General features: G+C 38.5%; 1 protein-coding gene and 1 non-coding gene across 8 annotated transcripts in view; one reads left to right on the top strand and one right to left on the bottom strand.

Moving 5' to 3' along the window:
* Nucleotides 1-23,232, top strand: part of PHACTR4 (phosphatase and actin regulator 4) — a 117,209-nt gene that overhangs the window by 4,908 nt on the left and 89,069 nt on the right. The window lies entirely within an intron of this gene.
* Nucleotides 4,595-4,667, bottom strand: TRNAR-CCU (transfer RNA arginine (anticodon CCU)). Its single transcript has one exon. It is a non-coding gene; the product is annotated as a tRNA-Arg (tRNA).

The following is a 23,232-nucleotide window of genomic DNA, read 5'->3' as shown; positions in this document are numbered from 1 at the left end:
GGGTTCAGTCCCTTGTCAGGGAACTAAGATCCCGCAAGCTGTGTGGTGGCACGGCCAAAAGAAGACTTCAGGCTTTATGTTTAAGGAATTGCTAAACCATCAAAAGTTTTTAAGCAGGAAATTGACATAAGCTGATCTGTTTTGAGGTAATTGCTTGCTATCTTAGAGGGTTTAGGAGCATATTTAGAGTAAGTGCTAAATAGGAGGCAGGATTGAGGGTCTTTTTTTGATTTTGTTTTGATTTTAAAGAATGGGAGAGATTTGACATGTTTGAAGGTAAAGGAAAAGGAGCCAGCAGAGAGCTAGATATTGAAGATCTGCGCAAAAGAAAAGGAAGATAATAGAGAAACATTGGGAGGAAATAAAATCAAAGCTCATAGAGAGGTGAGCCTTGAAAATGAAACATGAAGAAAGGATGGGAGAAGATATATTTGAAGTGACGGAGGTGGACATTGAAATTGGAGTAAGTTACCAACAGCCTATTTTGTACCCAGACACTGATCTAGGTACTTTTCTATGTGCTATTTCATTTAATTTTACAAAAATTCTGTAGATTGGGTGGGCATTCCCATTTGACAGCTGAAGGAGGTATGGCTCAGAGAGATTAAATTTCCCAAAGGCACTTTTAAGTAATTGAAGAGATCTGGAACCCAGATATATTTTGACTTCAAAGTTTAGAATAATAATTTCTGCCTTGTAGGGTCTGTTAATGCCTGATGACTCTTTGTTTAAAATCTTTCTGAATGAATGAGTTAAGTTATCTGCAGAATGAGCTAGAGGACTTCAGAGAGTGTTAAAAGTTTGGAATAGCAGTCATGGAAAATGTAAGGGAGCCCACCAGAGATGAGCAAAAGGGCTGCTGAACCTCAGTTAGGGCCCCACCAAGGTCAGACAAATTAGCCAGTCGGCCATCCATTCTGTCTCCTCCATTCTCAAGACATTTCTTGAATACAGTACTGTTGATGTGGGCCTTAGAAAAAGACAAACTATGTTGTAATGGGAGACTCGGAGCAAGTCACAAGTCTTATGCTTCAGTTTTCTCATCTCTAAAAGGGTCTGGTTTAGTTGATTTCTCAAATTCTAGGATTTTTGTGGTATTCCGAGGAGTTTAGGAAAGGAAGTGTGTTTAGTGACTGATTTTTAGGGAAGAGATGATTGAAACCATACAGCTTTCAGATTCAAGCTTGGTTTTCAGTTGAACTTCTCTATTGTGTTAAAAGCACCAGGTGTTTGTTTTGACAATCTGAAAGTTCTGACATAGTTACTCAATGCAATGTATTTACTACCTTTGGAGTCTGAAAACCTGCGTTCTAGTTCCAGCTCCATCACTTCTTAGCTGTGACTATCCAAGTCAGCTGACCTTGAACTTTAAGTTTCCTCATTTATAAAACAGAGTTAGTAACTATTTCTTCAAAAGTGTCAGATGGGATAACGTATATGAGAAGTCTTTGTAAACTGTATAGTGTTTAGTAAATAAGAGAAAAGATATGATTATAGCTGGCAAAGAAAAAGGGATTAGTACTGTGATCAGTGCTGTACAAGGGAGTGAGAACTGGTTTAAAGTGCATCCTTCACTTCCAGGGTACTGAGTGGGTAAGGGAAACCTCTCAGGGTATATACTATCAGTGCACGGAATTTAGAAATTTGTTTGTAGTATATGATGTTGCTGGATGTTTTTTCAGGTATACATTAAAATCAAATCTTGAATCATATCTGTGACTTAAAAAAAAACCCTCCATTGTTAAAGATTCTCTGCATTTATTCTCTCAAATGTGAACTTGTTAGCCAAATTTCCAGGAATATTTTTAAAATAGTTGTTGACTGTATTTTATTTAAGGGTAGATAACAATTTTATGATTATCTCACAGAACTTAAGTACATTGCTTCATTTGTTTGTTTCCTTTGTGCATGGCTAATTCTGATGGAACTCAACAAAATCTCTTATAGAGAACTGTCTTAGCCCGCCTTGACCCTGCAGATATCTAGCAGATAACCAACGTACTTGATTCTATCTACCCAGCTACCTGTTCTCTTCTTTGCTCTTAGGTTGGAAGTACAGTGTCAAAAACTGGCTTAGAAGGTTAATGATTCATCCTTACCTTGAGTGATCCCAGAGCACTTTGTCCATGTCTTTGCAGGGCACTTTTCCCTCTGTGGCTTATTTACCTCTTTATTCTCCCCACTAAACAGTGCCTTTTTATGAAAATAAACTGAACTAAGGGAAATTCCCTGGCGGTCCAGTTGTCAGGACTTGGTGCTTTTACTGCAGTAGGCCCAGGTTCAATTCCTGGTCCAGGAACTAAGATCTGGCAAGCCACACAGCACAGCCAAATTAAAAAAAAAAAAAGAACAACTGAACAAAGGATTCCTATATTGTTGGCTTCAATTTATTTAACCATTGTGAATAATATTTCCACATAGGTCTCTGTACGTGTAACTTTTCTTTTAATGAAATTACTGCCATATTCAATATCCTGTGATAAGCCATAATGGAAAAGGATATGAAAAAGAATGTATATATATGTATAATTGAGTCACTTTTCTGTACAGCAGTAATTAACACAATGCTGTAATTCAAGTACACGTCAATAAAAAATAAATTAAAAAAATGAAATTACTGGATCACCAGGTATGAACATTTACACAGTGCTTGATTTTTAAAATATTTTATTTATTTTTTTCATTTTATTTCATTTATTTATTTTGGCCACGCCGCACAGCTTGCGGCACAGCTTGTGGGAGTTCCCCGACCAGGGGTTGAACCTGGGCCACAGTAGTGAAAGCCCGGAATCCTAACCACTAGGCCAGCAGGGAACTCCTTTATTTTACTTCTTTAAAAAATCTTTTTTTTATTAAAATAGAGTTGATTTAAAATATCTCATGTCAGATGTACAGCATATATATCCTTTTTCAGATTCTTTTACCTTATAAGTTATTACATAATATTGCGTGTAGTTCCCTGTGCTATACAGTAGGTCCTTGTTGACTATTTTTTTTTTAATTTATTTATTTTTGGCTGCGTTGGGTCTTCATTGCTGCACACAGGCTTTCTCTAGTTTGTGGCAAGCGGGGGCTACTCTTCGTTGCGGTGCGCAGGCTTCTTATTGTGGTGGCTTCTCTTGTTGCGATGCACAGGCTCTAGGCACACGTGCTTCAGTAGCTGTGGCACTTGGGCTCAGTAGTTGTGGCTCACGGGCTCTAGAGCGCAGGCTCAGTAGTTGTGGCACATGGACTTAGTTGCTCCTTAGCATGTGGAATCTTCCCGGACCACGGCTCAAACCCATGTCCCCTGCATTGGCAAGCGGATTCTCAACCACTGTGCCACAGGGAAGTCCATGAGATATTCATTTTTATTTTTGTTTTGTTTTGTACAGAAATCTAAATATTTCATGCCGTAGCTCTTCACTGGTTCCTTTGTAATTTCTTCCATCGTTAGAAAATTGTTTCTCCATAGGTGGAGCAAATATTAATTTCTCAACTTCTGTTTCTCCCATTCTTTTTTCTTTTTTTTGAAAAATTAATTTTGAGGTGTGGGAAAAAACGTTTGTTTTTTTTTAATTTTTGAATTCTATTTTATTTATTTTTTTATACAGCAGGTTCTTATAAGTCATCCATTTTATACACATCAGTGTATACATGTCAATCCCAATCTCCCAATTCATCACACCAACACCAACACCACCCCGCCACTTTCCCCCCTTGGTGTCCATACATTTGTTCTCTGCATCTGTGTCTCAATTTCTGCCCTGCAAACTGGTTCATCTGTACCATTTTTCTAGGTTCCACATATGTGCGTTAATATACGATATTTGTTTTTCTCTTTCTGACTTACTTCACTCTGTATGACAGTCTCTAGATCCATCCACGTCTCACCAAATGACCCAGTATCGTTCCTTTTTATGGCTGAGTAATATTCCTTTGTAGATAATGTACTACATCTTCTTTATCCATTTGCTGTTGATGGGCATTTAGGTTGCTTCCATGACCTGGCTAATGTAAACAGTGCTGCAGTGAACATTGGGGTGCATGTGTCTTTTTGAATTATGGTTTTCTTAGGGTATATGCCCAGTAGTGGGATTGCTGGGTCATATGGTAGTTCTATTTTTAGTCTTTTTGTTGGTTTTTTTTTTTTTTTTTTTTTTGCGGTACACGGGCCTCTCACTGCCGTGGCCTTCCCGTTGTAGAGCACAGGTTCCAGACGCACAGGCTCAGCACCCATGGCTCATGGGCCCAGCCGCTCCGCGGCATGTGGGATCCTCCCGGACCAGGGCAGAAACCCATGTCCCCTGCATTGGCAGGCGGACTCTCAACCACTGCGCCATCAGGGAAGCCCCTATTTTTAGTTTTTTAAGGAACCTCCATACTGTTCTCCATAGTGGCTGTATCAATTTACATCCCCACCACCAGTGCAAGAGGGTTCCCTTTTCTCCACACCCTCTCCAGCATTTATTGTTTGTAGATTTTTTGATGATGGCCATTCTGACCAGCGTGAAGTTATTTTTTTTCTTAATGCTATCCAGTTATTTCTTTTTTAAAAAATATTTATTTATTTATTTGGTTGTTCTGGGCCTTAGTTTCATCATGCGGGATCTAGTTCCCTGACCAGGGATCGAACCCGGGCCCCCTGCCTTAGGAGCACAGAGTCTTAACCACTGGACCACCAGGGAAGTCCCGTATCCAGTTATTTCTAGTAGCATTGTTTCGTGAGGACATTTTAAGCTTTGGAGGACACTAAATTGAAGTGTTCTTATTAAACTTGCACTACTAATATCCACCTAGGTCACTAGAAATTAAAAATCTTTATAAGGGATCAAGGATATTAAAAAAAATATGAAGTATTTTTCTCACATTCGTGTTGATGATGTATTTTATTCTTATTTACCTCGGAATGGGTTTCATAGAAAATAGTAGTTCTTTGGGTGGGTTGATTGTCTATTAATCAAGGTTAAAAAGTAGAGCCCTGAAATACTTTTTCCCCTCTTCCTGTGGGTGACAGGTAGAAAGGAGGCGAGTTCCTAAGGAGGGTAGCCTTACCTGTCTTCCCCTCCCTCATGGATAAACCCCTTTTAAAAATACTGCCAGTAGAAACTAACACACCATTGTAAAGCAGTTATACTCCAATAAAGATGTTAAAAAAAATACTGCCAGTAGATACCAAAGAATAACTGGATAGAACCAGTCAGAAGGTATGAAGAGTACTTTCCACTTCCTTTTATTTGCACACACTCAGCTTTGCCTCCCGTCCCTTCCTCTGAATTTACATTTGAGGGAGAGCATTAGGATTCAGGATATGGGTGCATCTTTGCTGTAAGTATTTTAAAAAGACACAATTTTTTAAAAATAAATTTATTTAATTTATTTATTTGGCTGCATTGGGTCTCAGTTGCGGCACATGGGATCTTTGTTGCAGCATGCAGGATCTTTCATTGTGGCGCGGGGGCTTCAGAGCATGCGGGCTCAGTAGTTGCAGCATGTGGGCTCCAGAACACACAGGCTTAGTTGCCCTGTGGCCTGTGGGATCTTATTTCCCAGACCAGGGATTGAACCCGCATCTCCTACATCGGAAGGCAGATTCTTAACCACTGGACCACCAGGGAAGTCCCACGATGTTTTTTACCTATTGGTGATACCATTAAGATTGGCTATTTTACAAACAGTCTTTTACATGTTCTATGTGCTTACATAAAATCCCAGAGATAATTGGCTTCTGGGATATCTTTGTATAATTGGGAGAGGGGCTTTGTCCTTCCACTGTAGGCACAGACCACTAAGACCGTTCTGTTAAACAAATATGCATTTGCATATTATGGCATAAGATAAGTAAGAAGTCTGCTTCTCTGCAACTGCATTAATGATTGCAAACTTTTTCAAACTGTAAAATTTACCATTTTATCCGTTCTTTAGTGTATAATTCAGTGGTATTAAGTACATTCACAGTGTTGTGCAGCCATCACCAATATCCGTTTCCAGAACTTTTTCGGCATCCCACACTCTGTACCCATTAAATAACTCTCCATTGTCCTCCCCCCTCAACCCCTGGTAACCTCTGTTCTGCTTTTTATCTTCTATGAATTTGCCTATTCTAGGTGCCACATATAAGTTGAATCATAATATTTGACCTTTTGTGTCTGTGTTTATTTATTTATTTATTTTGCGGTATGCGGGCCTCTCACTGTTGTGGCCTCTCCCGTTGCGGAGCACAGGCTCCGGACGCGCAGGCTCAGCGGGCATGGCTCACGGGCCTAGCCGCTCCGTGGCATGTGGGATCCTCCCAGACCGGGGCACGAACCTGCGTCCCCTGCATTGGCAGGCGGACTCTCAACCACTGCACCACCAGGGAAGCCCTATTTCTTTATATTTTTAAAACTGTCTCCTCTTTGTGCTTACATTTGTTTTATTTTGTAGAAAATCAGAAGCTTCTCTCTAGCCTCTTAACTCTCTGGAGAAGAGCAAGCATTTAACTATCTTCAGGGTGCTTATATTAAGAATTATTAATAAAAGGTTTAGAGGATTTGGTAACTAAAATATTTTAGTATGTGCTAGTGCTTTTGGAGGGCAGAACAGAAAGGAAAATATTAAGGAGCAGTTGTTGAGCAACTTCTTTTTAATTAAAAGAGATTAAAAGGGTTAACCTACTGGGACTTCCCTGGTGGTCCAGTGGGTAGGACTCCGTGCTCCCAATGCAGGGGGCCTGGGGTTCGATCCCTGGTCGGGGAACTAGATCCCTCATGCATGCTGCAACTAAGGAGTCTGCATGCCACAATGAAGATCCTGAATGCTGCAACTAAGACCCAGCACAGCCAAAATAAATTTTTTTAAAAAAGGGTTAACCTATTAAACATCAGTTATGCCACATTAAGTTCCTATAAATAGTGATCCTCAATATTATTTCATGAAAAAATATTCATACGTGATATCGTATGATCCAGGGATACATGAAACTTTTTTAAAAATGTTTTTGAAGTATAGTTGATTTACAATATTGTGTTAATTCCTTCTGTACAGCAAAGTGACTCAGTCATATACATATATCTTCTTTTTCATATTATTTTCCTTATGGTTTATCATAAGATATTGAATATAGTTTCCTATACAGTAGGACCTTGATGTAATCCATCCTGTATATAATAGTTTACATTTGCTAATCCCAAACTTCCAGTCTTTCCCTCCCCCACTCCCTCTCCCGCTTGGCAACCACAAGTCTGTTCTCTGTGTCTGTGAGTCTGTTTTTGTTTTGTAGATATGTTCATTTGTGTTGTATTTTAGATTCCACATATAAGTGATATCATATGGTATTTGTCTTTCTCCTTCTGACTTACTTTGTTTAGTATGATAATCTCTAGGTCCATCCATGTTGCTGCAAATGGCATTATTTCATTCTTTCTAATGGCTGAGTGATATTTCATTGTATATATGTACCACATCTTCTTTATCCATTCATCTGTCGATGGACATTTAGGTTGTTTCCATGTGTTGGCTGTTGGAAATAGTGCTGCTATGAACATAGGAGGTGCATGTATCTTATGAAACTATTTTTTAAAATTCATTTGTCAGTCTTTCCATTGACCATTTTTACTTCATTTCTAACACTGTATAGATATATTTAACCAAACTTCATCTATTAAAGGGAAACTTTTCTTGCCTAAAACACAACTTTAGTCTCAAGTATTCCAGGAGAAGAAATAAGATGATTAATTCCGATTCTGCAAATCTTAAAAATAATTTTTTTTTTTTTGGTCATGCTGTTCAGGATCTTAGTTCCCTGACCGGGGATCAGACCCATGCTCCCTGCAATGGAGGTGTGGAGTGCTAACCACTGGACCGCCAGGGAATTCCCTAAAAATAATTTTTGATTGTAAAGGAAATATACAATAAAAATTCAGATAGTATATAAGTGCATAAAATAAAAAGCAAAAGTCCTTATCACCCTACTCTCTCTCTCTTATTCCCACTCCTGTCCCCTCCAAACTTCCACTGAGAACCCTTTTGGTGTGTAGCCTTATAATCCTACCTTTCGTTATGCAACTTGTTTCTTTTTTTCATTCAACAATATGTTGAGTATATCCTTTAATGTCAGGACATAGTAGATCTTTGAATGTCTTCATGGTATTCAATGTATGAAGGTTTCATTCTTTAGCCATTTTCCCGTTGACAGACATTTCAGGTATCTCGAGTTTTTGCCATTATAAATAATACTGCCGCAATATCTTTTTGAGTCTAGTATATCTGTACTTTAGAAGTGGAATTGCCGGGTCAAAGGTTTACAAATTTGATTGGTACTGCCAAAGTGTCCTCCAAAAAGACACATCAAATTACCTGTTAATTTATGAGAATACTTTTCTATGCATTAGTATTATTTTTCTCTTGAATTTTTGAATATTATTTATTTTTTTATACAGCAGGTTCTTATTAGTCATCCATTTTATACATACTAGTGTATATATGTCAATCCCGATCTCCCAATTCATCCCACCACCGCCACCACCCACTGCCGCTTTTTTTTTTTTTTTCCACGGCCGCTTTTGTTTCTTGAATACCATCAATACTGGATATTTTATTCTTTTTTTTCCAGCTTTATTGAGATATGATTGACAAATAAATAGTGTATGTATTTAGGGTATACAGTGTGATATTTTGATGTACATATACTTTGTGAAATGGTTACCACATCAAGCTAATTAACATATCCATCACCTCACACAGTTACCAGCGTGCACACATGTGTGTGTTGAAAACATTTGCGATCTACTCTCAGCAAATTTAAAGTATACAATACATTATTATTAACTGTAGTCATCATGCTGTACTTTAGGTCTCCAGAACTTACTTATCTTATACCCTTTGATCAATATCTTTCCTTTTCTCCTTCCTCTCTCCGCCAAACTGAATAGTTTAAATCTTCAAATTTTTAGCCATTCTGATAGGCAAGAAAAATAAAAATAAAACTCACTTTACATTGGCATTTTCCTTATTAATAATCAGGTTGAACATATTTTCATCTTTATTAACCATTTGTATTTCTTCAATGAATTCCCTCTCATCATTCCATTTATTTGTTCATGTGTCTTCATCACATAACTATTTTAAAAGTCAAGTTGACAACAAATATGAATTTCATTTCTTTACATTTTCAGTTTGGGGATAAAGTTATTTTTGGAGATTTTATAAATAGTATTTTCCTCATAGTTAATGTTCACTGCCAAAACTGTTTTTTAAGAAGATTTGATATATTACTGAATACTGTAGCTTTTAAAAATATGTTTTGTTCTGGGGGATTTTCTCAAAATGTGATATACATAATGCCAGTGCTACATTTTTCTGGGTGTAGATTTTGTCATGGCTATTTGAATTGCCCTTGCTGAGGTCTGTCCTTTATAACTCACTAATGATATTTCCTGAGAGTACTTTTGGTTATCAGTAAGCCACACCTCTGTTTCAAAGCTGATTCATACTGCTTAGTGTGAATGGACTTAGACAGAAGGACTGTTTAACTAGGAGGAGGTTACAGTTTTTGTTTTTTTTTAATAAATTTATTTATTTGTTTATTTTTGCTGCATTGGGTCTTCATTGCTGCACGCGGGCTTTCTCTAGTTGCGGCGAGCGGGGGCTACACTTCATTGCAGTGCGCAGGCTTCTTGTTGCGGAGTGTGGGCTCTAGGGTGCGCAGGCTTCAGTAGTTGTGGCACTCAGGCTCAGTAATTGTGGCTCGCAGGCTCTAGAGCGCAGGCTCAGTAGTTGTGGCCCACGGGCTTACTTGCTCTGCGGCAATGTGGGATCTTCCCGGACCAGGGCTCAAACCCGTGTGCCCTGCATCAGGAGGTGGATTCTTAACCACTGCGCCACCAGGGAAGTCCCTACAGTTTTTCTTAAAAAGGGAAATTACCCCCATTTTTATGTCTTTACCCTTAAGTAATATGGTAGATGTTCATTATTTGTGCTTAAAATTAAGTAATCTTTTTGCAAGTGTAATTTTTATTGAACAGACCTTTTAAAAGACATTTGTAAAACTGTTGTACTGAGAGCATGATTGTAAATCACTATTTTAAATTTTTCAGTATTTTTTATTTCTGCTAAAATCCCATTTATATTTTTAACTTATCTGTAAATCTCTTTATAATGTTTCATTTTTCTGATAAGGCAAAAACAAATGAAGTTCTTTGTGAACCAACTATTTGTAGCTGCCAAATTTCTATGTAGTATTAACAAAAATAGTTAAGAAATGGCAAAGAAAGTTATTTTAAGAAACTAGAAGTTTTCCAATTTCCAGTCAAAGGGGTAGATTCTGTGGTGACAGATAATAATGGTACATGTAGATTACAGTGTTAATTCCTTACATTAAGGTAGTAGCATCTGTCTGAGCAATTGTAGATCACTCTGGAAGAGCAGTTGATACACTGTTTCTTAATTTTGTTTATTTCTGTAATGGTGTGCTTTCCGGTCAAGTCCAAGGAATAAATGGAAATGATACTTTAAATTGTCCCTTCTCTGCCAATGTAAATTGGTTTCATCATCTTGATAATATTTGTAGATATCATGTATTCTGGTCAAGCTTAGACTCATGACAGCTAAAATCTGCTTTGAGTTTTGATTTGGAACTAAAATCAAGGAGTGGGGTGAGCTTTAGCATTACATGGAAGTCCAGCCCTATTTCTCATGTGGTTAAAAAGGAAAGGGCGGGGGAACCCTTTTCTTTGCTATCTGTATTTACATTATTGCATGTATATTATATTAATACCTATTTGTTAACATGACCATCTCTTTTTCTTTACTGGTGTTGCTTTTTAAGTTTAAAGACCATAAACTTACTTCTCTTTGTACGCTGTCTGGCACGGTACTTGGCATCTATCAATAATTGGTTCTTAATAGCCACTTGCTTAGCTGAACAGTTATTAAGTACTTACTGTATGCAGGCACAGCTCATTTTTTACTGTTTTTTTTTTTTAACAAATACTATTTCATGATATTCTCACAACTCTTTGAGGTCAGGTATTATTAATCCCACTTGAAGCCAAAAGGACAAGGAGATTAAATTCTGCAGTATTATCTTTTGTGACCAAAATGACTAATCAATTTTGTGTGAGTGAATGATATTTAAAACTAATTTATGCTGATTTGTTCAATGGAAAATAATCTGAGTTCTCTTAACCATCTACCCAGTAAATGTTTGTTCTTTAGTTTTTGCCTGAATAATTATATTCACTTGTTGTGCTTTCTCAGGAGGAAGAAGGTTATTTTGCAGAGCACGGGTCTAGCATTTTGGAAGTGCCATAAAAAGGAATAGAAAAGGCAGAAAGATAATCTTTTCATTCTTGATGGTTCACATATTGGTAGACTCATTTATATCTGTATTTACAACTTGTGGCTATCTTGGACACACAAAGTGAAACAAAGAATGAAGGCTATTACTAGGGTGATTGAGATAAAGAACCATTTTTGCTTTTAATATCAGAAGTTATTAGTCTACAGTGCACGCTTATGTGTTTCTCTCACTAGATTGACCTAGCCATGGTTATTAAAGTTGAGGAAGCTGGTACACATGAACGGTTTTGCTAAAGCTGGGAAGGGGATAGTTGTATTTCACGATTTGCATACACTAATGTTAATACCATCAAGACTACGGCTACCATTAGCAACAGCAGCATTAAATATCTATTAGGTAAACTATAGATCAAGCCTTTTAGTTTTGCAGATATAAAATAAAACTAAAATTACTTTTCTTATTATTTGCCCTAGATTTTATGGACATTGTCACAGATACAACTTAAATGTAAACCAAATTGACAAATCTGGTTTTCATATACCTCTAAAATTTTATTTTAAAATCTGCTTGATATTAAAAAAAAAAAGATGGTTTTGGCTCAGAAGTAGAAACATTATAGTCGATTGTCCTTTGTAAATCCACTTTTATCTATGTTGTGTGGCCCAGCACATCCTTGTATTGATGAATGGCTGATGTTTAGTTTAAAGCAGTGTTCATGCAAAACAAGATTTTTAGCATTTGATGAAATAATTTAACTGATTTGTTGTTTGGCTAGTTTCATTTGTAATCAGTGCTTTCATGGAATAAAAAAATCCACCAATATATTTCTTACCCTTTTCTGAATATGCAGAACCAGAAGGGGACTTTGGAGGAATTTGTTAGAAGAATTTGGAGATGATGGTGGGGTGTGGAATAGTATTGGGAAGAGGATGAAAAGCATACAAGGATTCATGAAAAGAGGGGTGGTGTCTTGGGATTTGACTGCCTTTCCTTCTTTCTTGTCCTGCCATTTTTTATGGCGGGAGCAACTTTCCAGTTTTTGCAAATTGAAATGAACCCATTCACGTATCAGGGGTTTGCCGTATTTTTTAGAAACGTCCTGCTGTTAGTTATGTTATGCATTTGTTCATAATCCCCTAGTTGAATTTTTATATGATCTTAAAACCACTTGGCGGGATTCCCCGGTGGAGCAGTGGTTAAGAATCTGCCTGCCAATGCAGGGGACGCAGGTTCAAGCCCTGGTCCGGGAAGATCCCACATGCCGTGGAGCAACTAAGCCCGCGTTCCTAGAGACTCTGCTCCACAACAAGAGAAGCCACCACAATGAGAAGCCCGCGCACTGCAACGAAGAATAGCCCCTGCTCGATGTGACTAGAGAAAGCCTGCGTGCAGCAACGAAGACCCAACGTAGCCAAAAATAAATAAATAAATTTATCTATTAAAAGAAAAAAACACTTGGCAGTTTAGCTGGTGAAGAATCTTCTAAGACATATTAGACTAGTGGCTGTGCTTTTTTTGTTGCTTTAAATAATTCTAATTATCTTACAATTTTAGATAGAGGAAACCTGTATTGATCAGGACTTTTAACATACGAATATCTTGCACAAGGGAATTCCTCAGCTCTTTGGTTTAGCAGAGTGTAAACCTCTTACAGATCTTAAATCAGTTAACATTCCTTGATTTAGGATCAGGCAACATCCTATATGGTTTAAATGCAAACTCAGAAGTCAGGCTGCCTGGATTAAAAAATCCTGGCTTCACTATTTATTAGGTAATTGACCTTGGATAAGCTACTTAACCTTCCATATACCCTAAGTTCATCTTAAAATGGGGATGGTAATATCTACCTTATGGTTATGTTGAAGATTAAGGTCATATAGCAGGCAAGTAGCCTATTCAAGTCCTGAGAGGTACCAGTTCAAGTACCTTTGACTTTTTTTTTTTTGGTTGACAAGTTTTCTTTACTTGTTTTTGTCAGTTTGACTTTTAAATGCTTTTTCCTGGTTTCCTCGTAGTTAGATAAACTATACTACTTTACTTTATTTCCTTTATTATTTTTATTTTATTTTAAAAAAATATTTATTTAGGCTGTGCTGGGTCTTAGTTGCGGCACGCAGGATCTTTAGTTGTGGCATGTGAGCTCTTAGTTGTGGCATGCATGTGGCATCTAGTTCCCTGACCAGGGATCAAACCCCGGCCCCCTGCATTGGCAACGTGGAGTCTTACCCACTGGACCAACAGGGAAGTCCCGGAAAAAGTGTTTCTAATGGACCCTGAGACTACATAATTTCCTTTAGCAGCATATATACATTTTGAGAGATTGTTTGCTGTTCTGGTCAAGCCAGGACTGAAATCAAGAAGACAGTGAAACAATATTTTACAAATGCTAAAAGAAAACACCTGTCAATTTAGAGTTGTATACCCACTAAAATCATATTTCAGAAATAAGTCTAGGGACTTCCCTGGTGGTCCAGTGGTTAAGACTCCATGCTCCCAATGCAGGGGGCCCAGGTTTGATCCCTGGTCAAGGAACTAGATCCCGCACGCTGCAACCAAAGGAGCCTGCATGCCACAACAAAGATCCTACACGCAGCAATGAAGATCCCACGTGCCGAAACTAAGACCCGGCACAGCCAAATAGTTAAATAAAATAAATAAATATTTTAAAAAAATAAGTCTAAAAGAAGGAAAATTTCAAACAAAGAAACTGAGAAAAATATATTGCCACAGAACCTCACCAAAGGAACTTCTAGAGGATGTACTTCAGGTCGACGGAAGAATGCTTCTTGGAAACAAGGTCAGAGATGCAAAGAGGAATGATGAGCGAAGGATATGATGTCCGCTGGGGAAAATCTTAAGAAGGATTGACCTAATAAAACAATAATAACATATTATTTGTGGATGTAAAAATGGAAAGTACTCAAATATAAGTAGGGAAGGGGTTTGAAGTAAAAGCATTCCAAGAGTTCTTGTTTAATTAAGAAGGAGAGTAAAGATATTAACTTTAGACTTCAGGTAAAGTATTCATTTTTGCCTTTCAGGGGTGACAATAAAAAAGTAGAAATAGAAAGAATTAAAATAAATAGAAATTAGTAGAAAAATGGATGAGAAAAAAATCCAACAGAAGGCAAAAGAAAAAGAAAACTGGAAAGTGGAAGAAATAAAAAATGGAAAATAAAATGGTAGAAAGGGATACAGATATCTCTTATTCACAATAAAAATAAATTAGATCAGGTTTCCCCCAGAACTCTCTGTTTAAAAGACCAAGATGGTCCAATTAGAGAAGTAATAAAGAAGTCCTAAATAAATGGGAGACACATATGATATTCATGGATTGAGAGTCAGTATTATAAAGATGACAGTTCTCCCCAGTTTGTATTTTAGGTTGAATGTAATTCTAATAAAAGTTCCAAGAAGTTTTTTTCATGGAACTTGACACTTTGATGGAGCAGCTAAGATACTTCTGAAGACAAAATGGGGAAACTTGCCATACCTGATTACAGGACTCATTGTAAAACCGTAATCGTTATACAAGGTGGTTTTGGTCCTGTGATCAAGAAATAGACCTGTAGGGCTTCCCTCGTGGCACAGTGATTGAGAGTCCGCCTGCCTATGCAGGGGACACGGGTTCATGCTCCGGCCCGCGAATATCCCACATGCTGCGGAGCGGCTGGGCCCGTGAGCCATGGCCGCTGAGCCTGCGCATCCGGAGTCTGAGCTCCGCAACGGGAGAGGCCACAACAGTGAGAGGCCCGTGTACCGCAAAAATATTTATTTATTTATTTATTTATTTATTTATTTGTGGCTTCGTTGGGTCTTTGTTGTTGGGTCTTCATTGCTGCGCGCGGGCTTTCTCTAGTGGCGAGCAGGGGCTTCTCTTCGTTGTGGTGCGTGGGCTTCTCGTTGCGGTGGCTTCTCTTGTTTCCGAGCTCAGGCTCTAGGTGCGCAGGCTTCAGTACTTGTGGCTCGCGGGCTCTGGAGCACAGGCTCAGTAGTTGCGGCGCAAGAGCTTAGTTGCTCCACGGCATGTGGGACCTTCCTGGACCAGGGCTCGAACCCGTATCCCCTGCATTGGCAGGCAGATTCTTTTTTTTTAACATCTTTATTGGAGTATAATTGCTTTACAATGGTGTGTTAGTTTCTGCTTTATAACAAAGTGAATCAGTTATGCATATACATATGTTCCCATATCTCTTCCCTGTTGCGTCTCCCTCCCTCCCACCCTCCCTATCCCACACCTCTAGGTGGTCACAAAACACCGAGCTGATCTCCTGTGCTATGCAGCTGATTCCCACTAGCTACCACTAGCTATCTATTTTACATTTGGTAGTGTATATATGTCCATGTCACTCTCTCACTTTGTCCCAGCTTACCCTTCCCCCTCCCCATGTCCTCAAGTCCGTTCTCTAGTAGGTCTGCGTCTTTATTCCCGTCTTGCCCCTAGGTTCTTCATGACCTTTTTGTCTTTTTTTTTTTTTAGATTCCATATATATGTGTTAGCATACTGTATATGTTTTTCTCTTTCTGACTTATTTCACTCTGTATGACAGACTCTAGGTCCATCCACCTCACTACAAATAACTCAATTTCGTTTCTTTTTATGACTGAGAAATATTCCATTGTATATATGTGCCACATCTTCTTTATCCATTCATCTGTCAATGGACACTTAGGTTGCTTCCATGTCCTGGCTATTGTAAATAGAGCTGCAATGAACATTTTGGTACATGACTCTTTGAATTATGGTTTTCTCAGGGTATATGCCCAGTAGTGGGATTGCTGGGTCATATGGTAGTTCTATTTTTAGTTTTTTAAGGAACCTCCATACTGTTCTCCATAGTGGCTGTATCAATTTACATTCCCACCACCAGTGCAAGAGGGTTCCCTTTTCTCCACACCCTCTCCAGCATTTATTGTTTGTGGATTTTTTGATGACGGCCATTCTGACCAGTGTGAGATGATATCTCATTGTAGTTTTGATTTGCATTTCTCTAATGATTAATGATGTTGAGCATTCTTTCATGTGTTTGTTGGCAATCTGTATATCTTCTTTGGAGAAATGTCTGTTTAGGTCTTCTGCACATTTTTGGATTGGGTTGTTTGTTTTTTTAATATTGAGTTGCATGAGCTGCTTGTAAATTTTGGAGATTAATCCTTTGTCAGTTGCTTCATTTGCAAATATTTTCTCCCATTCTGAGGGTTGTCTTTTTGTCTTATTTATGGTTTCCTTTGCTGTGCAAAAACTTTGAAGTTTCCTTAAGTCCCATTTGTTTATTTTTGTTTTTATTTCCATTTCTCTAGGAGGTGGGTCAAAAAGGATCTTGCTGTGATTTATGTCATAGAGTGTTCTGCCTATGTTTTCCTCTAATAAGAGTTTTATAGTGTCTGGCCTTACATTTAGGTCTTTAATCCATTTTGAGTTTATTTTTGTGTATGGTGTTAGGGAGTGTTCTAATTTCATTCTTTTACATGCAGCTGTCCAGTTTTCCCAGCACCACTTATTGAAGAGGCTTTCTTTTCTCCATTGTATATTCTTGCCTCCTTTATCAAAGATAAGGTTACCATATGTGCGTGGGTTTATCTCTGGGCTTTCTATCCTATTCCATTGATCTATACTTCTGTTTTTGTGCCAGTACCATACTGGCTTGATTACTGTAGCTTTGTAGTATAGTCTGAAGTCAGGGAGCCTGATTCCTCCAGCTCCGTTTTTCTTTCTCAAGATTGCTTTGGCTATTCGGGGTCTTTTGTGCTTTCATACAAATTGTGAAATTTTTTGTTCTAGTTCTGTGAAAAATTGACAGGCGGATTCTTAACCACTGCGCCACCAGGGAAGTCCAGAACATGAGGTTTTATCTGTTTTGTTTTTTCTTCCAGTTTTATTGAGATATAATTGACATATAGCACTGTATTAAGTGTTAGGCATACTGTATAATGATTTGACTTAAATACATCATGAAATGATTACCTCAATAAGTTTAGTGAACATCCATCATCACATGTGGATACAAAAGTAAAGAAAAGGAAAAAAATCTTTTTCCTTGTGATGAGAACTCTTAGGATTTACTCTTAACAACTTTCATATATAACATAGAGCGGTGTTAACAATATTTATCATGTTTTATGTCACATCCCTAGTACTTATTTATCTTACAACTAGAAGTTTGTACCTTTTGACTGACTACAACCAGACCCCCCCCGCCACCCGCTACCCCAGCCTCTGGTAACCACAAATCTGATCTCTTTTTCTGTGAGTTTGTTTGTTTATTTTTTGAAGTATAATTGACCTATAACAGTATGTTTCTGTTACACAACATAGTGATTTGATATTTCTATACATTTCAAAATGATCACCACAATAAGTCTAGTTACTGTCTGTCACCATATGAAGATATTACATAATTATATTGACTGTATTCCCCAATGGTACATTTCATACCCATAACTCATTTGTTTTATAGCTGGAAATTTTTACCTCTTAATCTTCCTCACCTATTTCTCTCCTCCCCACACCTCCCTCCCTTCTGGCAACCACCTGTTCTCTGTATCTATGATTCTGTTTGTTTTGTTCTGTTTGTTCCTTTATTTTGCTTTTTAGATTCCTCATATAAGTGAACTCATATATTATTTATCTTTCTCTGTCTGACTTATTTCACTTCTCATTAAAGTCTCTTGTCCCAACCACGTTGTCACAAATGGCAAGATTTCATTTTTTTTTATTTTTATTTTTTGTGGTATGCGGGCCTCTCACTGTTGTGGCCTCTCCCATTGTGGAGCACAGGCTCCAGACGCGCAGGCTCAGTGGACATGGCTCATGGGCCCAGCCACTCCGCGGCATGTGGGATCTTCCCAGACTGGGGCACAAACCCGTGTCCCCTGCACCAGCAGGCGGACTCTCAACCACTGTGCCACCAGGGAAGCCCTCATTATTTTTTATAGGTGATTAATATTCCAGTGTGTGTGTGTGTGTCTGTGTCTGTGTGTGTGTGTGTACCACATCTTCTTTATCCATTCATCTATTGATGGGCACTTAGGTTGCTTCCATATCTTAGCTGTTGTAAATAATGCTGCAACGAACATAGGGGTGTATATATCTTTTCTAATTAGTGTTTCTGTTTTCTTTGGATAAATAACCAAGAGTAGGAATTGCTGGATCACATGGTAGCTCTGTTTTTAATTTTTTGAGGAATCTCCGTACTGTTTTCCATAGTGGCTGCACCAACTTACATTCCCACCAATAGTGCATGAGGGTTCCCTTTTCTCCATATCTTTGCCAACACTTGTTATTTGTTGTCTTTTTGTTAATAGCCATCCTGACAGGTGTGAAGTGCTGTCTCATTGTGATTTTGATTTGCATTTCCCTGATGATTAGTGATGTTGAACATCTTTTCATGTACTTGTTGGCCATCTATATGTCTTCTTTGGAGAAATATCTATTGAGATCCTCTGCCCATTTTTTAATCGAGTTTTTTTTTGATGTTGGGTTGTATGAGTTCTTTGTATATTTTGGATATTAATCTCTTACAGAATATTTTGTTTGCAAATTTCTTCTCTCAGTAGGCAGATTTTCGTTTTGTTGATAGTTTCCTTTGCTGTGCAAAAGCTTTTTAGTTTGATAAAAAACATATTACTGAGCTTCCCTGGTGGCACAGTGGTTGAGAGTCCACCTACCAATGCAGGGGACACGGTTCGTGCCCCGGTCCGGGAAGATCCCACATGCCGCGGAGCGGCTGGGCCCGTGAGCCATGGCCGCTGAGCCTGCGCGTCCAGAGCCTGTGCTCTGCAACGGGAGAGGCCACAACAGTGGGAGGCCCGCGAACTGCAAAAAAAACAAAAACCAAAAAAAACAAAAACATATTACTAAGACCGATGTTAAGGAGTGTACTCTGTGTGTTTTCTTCTAGAATTTTTATGGTTTCAAGTCTTACATTTAAGTCTTTAATCTGTTTTGAATTTATTTTTGTGCATGGTGTGAGAAAGTAGTCCAGTTTGATTCTTTTGCATATAACTGTCCAGTTTTCCCAGCACCATTATTGAAGAGGCTGTCTTTTCCCTATTGTGTATTCTTGCCTCCTTTGGCGTAGATTAATTGCGCAAGAAGCGTGGGTTCATTTCTGGGCTCTCTATTTTGTTCCATTGATAATATGTGTCTGTTTTTCTGCCAGTGCCATACTGCTTTGATTAGCTTTGTATTATAGTTTGAAATCAGGGAGTGTGATATGTCCAGCTTTGTTCTTCTTTCTCAAGACAATTTTGGCTATTCGGGGTCTTTTGTTTCCATACAAATTTTAGAATTATTTGTTCCAGTTCTATGAAAAATGCCATGGGTATTTTGGTAGGGATTGCACTGAATCTGTAGATTGCCTTGAGTAGTATGGTCATTTTAACAGTATTAATTCTTCCAATCCATGAGCATGGTGTATCTTTCCATCTGTTTTTGTTGTCTTCAGTTTTTCATCAGGGTCTTATAGTATTTCAAGTATAGGTCTTTTACCTCCTTAGTTAGATTTATTCCTAGGACTTTATTCTTTTTGTCGCTACTGTAAATGGGATTGCTTTCTTAATTTCTCTTTCTGATATTTCATTGCTAGTGTAAAGAAATGCAACAGATTTCTGTATATTTTGTATCCTGCAACTTTACTGAATTTGCTGGTGAGTTCTGGTAGATTTTGTTGGTGTCTTTAGGATTTTCTATGTATAATATCATGTCATCTGCAAACAGGGACAGTTTTACTTCTTCCTTTCCAATTTGGATTCCTTTTATTTCTATTTCTTGTCTGATTGCTGTGGCTTGGACTTCCAATCTATGTTGAATAAAAGCAGTGAGAGTGGGCATCCTTGTCTTGTTTCTGATCTTAGAGGAAATGCTTTCAGCTTTTCACTGTTAAGTATGTTGTTAGCTGTGGGCTTGTCAAAACTGGCCTTTATTATGTTGAGGTACGTTCCTTCTACATCCACTTTGTGGAGAGCTTTTATCATAAGCAGATGTTGAATTTTGTCAAAACCTTTTTCTGCATCTATTGAGATGATTTTTATTCTTCAGTTTGTTAATGTGATGCATCACATTGATTGATTTGCAGACATTGAACCATCCTGCATTCTGGGATAAATTCCACTTGATCATGGTATATGATCCTTTTAATGTATTGTTGAATTTGGTTTGCTAATATTTTTGAGGATTTTTGCATCTATGTTCAGTGATATTGGCCTGTAATTTTCTTTTTTTGTGATATCTTTGTCTGGTTTTGGTATCAGGATGTTGCTGGCCTCATAGAATGAATTCGGAAGCATTTCTTCCTCAGCAATTGTTTGGAATAGTTTGAGAAGGGTAGGTATTAACTCTTCTCTAAACATTTGGTAGAGTTTACCTGTGAAGCCTTCTGGTCCTGGACTTCTGTTTGTTGGGAATTGTTTAAAATCACTGACTCAGTTTCATTACTAGTAACTGGTCTGTTTATATTTTCTATTTCTTTCTGATAATCTGTCTTGGGAGATTGTACATTTCTAGGAATTTGTCCATTTCTTCTATGTTGTCCATTTATGGTACATAATTGTTTGTGATAATATCTTATTACCCCAGTTATCGAAGGCAGGTGAGGAACAGGAATTGGGAATCAAAGAGTTTGGTTTTTAAAGTATAACATGTTTGAGAGACTTACTAGATTTCTAAGTAAAAGTATTGTGTAGACTGTGAATATACCAGTCTGAAGTTCAAGGAAGAGATTCAATCTGGAAATAGGAATTTGGGAGTCATCAATATATATATAGCATTTAAAGCTATAGGAGTGGATAAGATGACTAGTCAGGGTTCATATTTGGGGTGTTACTACATCTCTAGGAGGATTTAGATATTTAGGGTGATGGTTTTGGGTGTCATAATAACTGAGGAGGCAATGGGCACTTAATGTGCTGGGGTAAAGAATACTAAGTGACGATTGCTAAATGTCCTGCAATGTATGGGACATTAGTCAATAAAGAATTGTCTCAGCCAAAATGCCAGTGATGTTCTAGGGAAGGAGAGAGTGAAAATAGTAAAGAGATGAGATTCAGGGGCCAAATCTGGAGCTCTGCAATGTTTAGGGGTCAGGAAGAAGAGGAGGTTCCTGCAAGAGACTACCTCAGTTGAAGTAGGAAGAAAACAAGAACTCTAAGAGTTGCATAGACCCCAGTTTAGGGAACACTTTAACAATTAATTACTGGAGCTGTGGTACCTAGATTAAAGAGGAATAAGTCCAGAGGCAGTGAGACTATTTTGGATTCTGTTGTGTCTTCAGGCAGTGGAGATGAAGAGATGGATATGAAATATGTTTTGGAAATATCTCATATGATGTGGAGGATGAGATTTCTGGTTTGGGCAACTAGGTGGGTGGTGGTAAGGTAGGAAATTGCAGGAAGGGGAAGGAGTAAGGATGAGTGGGAGGTAGATAGTGAATTGTTTTGTGCATGTTGAATGGAGGTTTATGGATATCTAAGTGGAGATGTTTAGTGAGTTTGTGTGTGTGTGTGTGTGTGTGTGTGTGTGTGTGTGTGTGTGTGTGTATATTTGGAGCTCATTCATTCAAAATATATTTGTTATTGAGCACTTACTATTTTCCAGGTACTATTCTAGGTGTTATAGAGATATAGCAGTGAACAAAAATAGGCAAAATACTTTTCCTGAAAGAGCTTGTATTTTAGTGAGAGGAGATGATAAACACAATTTAAAAAGTAAATTTATACAATGTGTAGAAGATAAGTGCTCTCTGAAATATAAAGCTGGGAAAAGAGATAAAGCAGGGGTAGAATGGGGTGATACTGGTGATTGCGATTTAAAGTAGGATGATAGGGACTTCCCTGGTGGTCCGGTGGTTAAGAATCTGCCTTCCAATGCGGGGGACGCGGTTCGATCCCTGGTCAGGGAACTAAGATCCCACATGCCGCGGGGCAACTAGGCCATGTGCCCCAACTACTGAGGCCGCGTGCCCCAACTAGAGAACCTGTGCACTGCAACTACTGAGCTGCGCGCTCTGGAGCCCACACACCACAACTAGAGAGAAGCCCACGCACCACAACGAAAGATCCCGCATGCTGCAAGGAAGATCCTGCATGTCGCAACTAAGACCTGAAGCAGCCAAATAAATAAATAAATATTTTTTTTAAAAAGTAGGATGTTAAAGGAAGGCTTCACTAAGAAGGCAACACTTGAGCAAAGAACTAAAGGAATTGAGGAATGAATATCTGGGGAATGAGCATTCCAGAGTGAATAGCAAGTGTAAAGGCCTTGAGCATGCCTGGCAGATTCAAGGAACAGCAAGGAGGCTCACCTGCCTGACGTTTTAGTGAGGGAGGGAGAGCGTAGTTGAGCATGATGGGGGTATGTGAGCATGGTCATCTGTTGAAAGTACTTTGGGACTTCCCTGGTGGTCCAGTGGTTAAGAATCCACCTTCCAATGCAGGGGACGTGGGTTCGATCCCTTGTCAGGGGACTAAGATCCCACATGCCGCAGGGCAACTAAACCTGCGTGCCGCAACTAGAGAGAAGCCGTGCACCGCAACTACTGAGCCCGTATGCTCTAGAGCCTGCACACTACCACTACTGAGCCTGCGTGCCACAACTAAAGAAAAGCCTGCAACGAAGAGCCTGCACACTGCAACGAAGACCCAGTGTGGTCAAAAAATAAATTTAAAAATTAAAAAAAAAAAGAAAGTACTTTGGCTTTTATCCTGAGCTTTTGAGAGGGATCTGGACTGAGCATATGTATAGGTTTGGGCATCTTCTGCACGTAGACGGTTAGAGAAGCCATGGGAATATTTCTGTCTTGCACATGCATTCATTTAGATGGAGACACAAAGTAGTCTCATTTTCTGCAAAGACTACACAGGATTCTTCAGCAAGATACCCTTCTGTTTGTGATTCTCTGAGGACAGGGGTGTGTTTGTTTGTTTTATTTTATCTTTGCCAGGTCTTAGTTGCAGCATGCGGACTCCTTAGTTGT

The sequence above is a fragment of the Tursiops truncatus genome, chromosome 1 (genome assembly GCF_011762595.2).
Source record: "Tursiops truncatus isolate mTurTru1 chromosome 1, mTurTru1.mat.Y, whole genome shotgun sequence".
In the NCBI taxonomy this organism is placed as follows: domain Eukaryota; kingdom Metazoa; phylum Chordata; class Mammalia; order Artiodactyla; family Delphinidae; genus Tursiops; species Tursiops truncatus.
This window is presented reverse-complemented; position numbering and strand designations above follow the sequence as displayed.